The sequence below is a fragment of the Pinus tabuliformis genome, chromosome Q, assembly GCF_031772625.1.
Source record: "Pinus tabuliformis cultivar Carrire ecotype Pingquan chromosome Q, CPIR1, whole genome shotgun sequence".
In the NCBI taxonomy this organism is placed as follows: domain Eukaryota; kingdom Viridiplantae; phylum Streptophyta; class Pinopsida; order Pinales; family Pinaceae; genus Pinus; species Pinus tabuliformis.
This window is the reverse complement of record NC_142296.1, coordinates 43488826-43491453: the sequence shown is the minus strand read 5'-3', so window position 1 is coordinate 43491453 and position 2628 is coordinate 43488826.

Here is a 2628-nt window from a genome sequence, read left to right as displayed (position 1 = left end):
TGGCATAAATCTTCCTTGGAGAATCCAATTTGGATCAGACTGGTGGCATTGGAAAGAGGACACAGAGGGCTACTATAGATCAGAATTTCAAAACTAGATGATCCAAAATTACGGAGATACATTAGAGACAATATCGAGCTCCTACAAAGTGAAAAAAGGTGTGTAGATTTTTTTAAATTCTTGCTTAAGCTTCGCTTGAAAAATTATTTTGAATGAATTCAAAGGGCATAGTAGAGCATTATTATCATTAATTGATGTCCCGAGGAAAGAAAATGCAAACACCTAGTAAGCAACCTGAAAGCTCTAGCATGACTCATGAAGAAGAGGAAGAAATGCTACATGATATATCAAAATTACAAGACCAAGTGCAACAAATCACAAAAGCTAACAGAAGCTAAGATAAATGGCATGGAAGCTAAGATGAATGGCATGGAAGCTAAGATGGACAATTTGAAGATAGATTTGAACACAAATTTGAAGACATGTATGGCAGATTTGAAGACAGATTTGATAAATTTTCTACAAGAAATACTTACTAATGGTGAACGGGTAGTAAAAGAAACTCATGATGCGAACAAAAGAAATGTTAATCATGATTTCATAGACTCTAATGTTGGATTGAAGACCCACCATATTCCAAAAATCGATATGAGGAAGTTTGATGGCAAGGATCCCGCAACATGGATATTACGGATGGAGCAATTTTTCGATCTCAATAATGTGCAAAACAAACAAAAGGTACGTATTGCAACTTTATATTTGGAACCAAATAAGTTTGTATGGTATCAATGGCTTTTCTCTCGTAAACAAATTATCACTTGGGCATTTTTTACGGAAGAATTGACAACACATTATGAGGATACAAAAAGCAGCACTTTTTTTAGCCAATTGATAAGTCTCAAACAAAAAGGTTCAATAATGGAACACATTGAAGAGTTCCAAAAATTGAACATAAAGGTAAAAATTATTCCAGAGGAGCATAGGATTGATGTGTTCATAGGGACTTTAAGGGATAATATCCAACATGATGTTTGCCTTTGGGAACCTGATTCATTAGAGAAGGCATTCAGGTTAGCAAGAAAAATGGAAAGAAAAATTATGGAAACCAGGAAGCATACCACTCACAACTATAAAGATGGAAGTGTTGTTTCCCCTAGTCTTCCACAACCTATAAGGTTGACACCACAAAAATTGGAAGAAAAAAGAGAAAAGGGGCTTTGTTACAGTTGTGATAGAAAATACACTAAAGGTCATAAGTGTGCTGAGAAGAAATTATTCTACATAGATTGTGAAGAGGAAGAAGAAGAGGAGCAAGAAAGGTCAAAATAAGAGGATATACTCTAGGAACAAAGCCTAGATAAATAAGAAATTAATCCGACCATATCTTCTAATGCATTGGTTGGAATTACCACTCCTCAAACCATAAAGATAGAAGGACAAATCAAGAAGAAAAAGGTAATAGTGTTGATTGATTCAGGAAGTACCCACAATTTTATTCATTGTAAGGTAGCAAAAGAATTGAATTGCTTCCTATATCCAACACCAGAGTGTCAAGTGATGGTTGCAAATGGAGAAATAACAAATTGCTCTGGAAAGTGCCATAATATCAAGCTAACCATGGGATAATATGTATTGACTAGCCCAATGCTTTCCATTCCAATGGGAGGTGTTGATGTTGTACTAGGAGTCCAATGGCTACAATCCTTAGGTACAATAGCTTTTAATTTTCATGAAATTTTCTGCGGAAGGAAAGGAAGTTGAGCTAAGGGGTATTGTAGGGAAACCGAGAAAGATAATCAGCTCTAACGGTATGACAAAGCTTGTAAAAAAGGAACAAAGAAGTGTAATTGCACAATTATGTTCGCTAGATGTTTCCACATCGAAATCATCTATTTCTCTAGATCTCCAAAAAGTCTTGGACAATCATTCCAAGTTATTCGAGACTCCAAAAGGTCTCTGTTATGAAACCAGCTCAAGAAAAGATAGAAAATATAGATCAACGCCTTAGAATTCAGCCTCTTCGAGGGGGCAACCTCCTTTACATTACATAAATGAACAATTCTTTGATGATACAAATGACAAAACCTCCTTTCTATATATAGGAGTCTAAGGAGTCACAATATAATCCAGCCGACCTAACAATAGTAATATAAAGCCACAAAAATAACAATAGAGGGATTCTATGGGGCACATAAATAACAACATGGGGGTAATAGGGGCACAACAATATAAATAAGGGGTATAACTACAATAGTAATGGGGTAATCACTAGTATTATAGGGACCCAACATGCCCCTCTCCTTCAAAAAAGTGTTGTCCTCAACGCTTGAGTAGTTCTGGATACTTTTGCATAAAATTCTCATCCTCCCATGTGGAATCTTCAGCGGATAAGTTCTTCCACTTGATAAGATACTCTGAAATTGATTGATTTCGTAGCTGTGGAGTTCTTGTTTCTGTGACTGCTTCCATTTCCAATATAATTTTTCCTTCCTCATCAAGTTCTAGCAATATTGTTTGCACTGGGAGCTTGTCGCCTATAACCTTCTTTAAACATGAAACATGGAAAACTGGGTGTAATCGAGAAGCTGCAGGAAGCTCCAATTTGTATGCCATAGTACCAATCTTTTA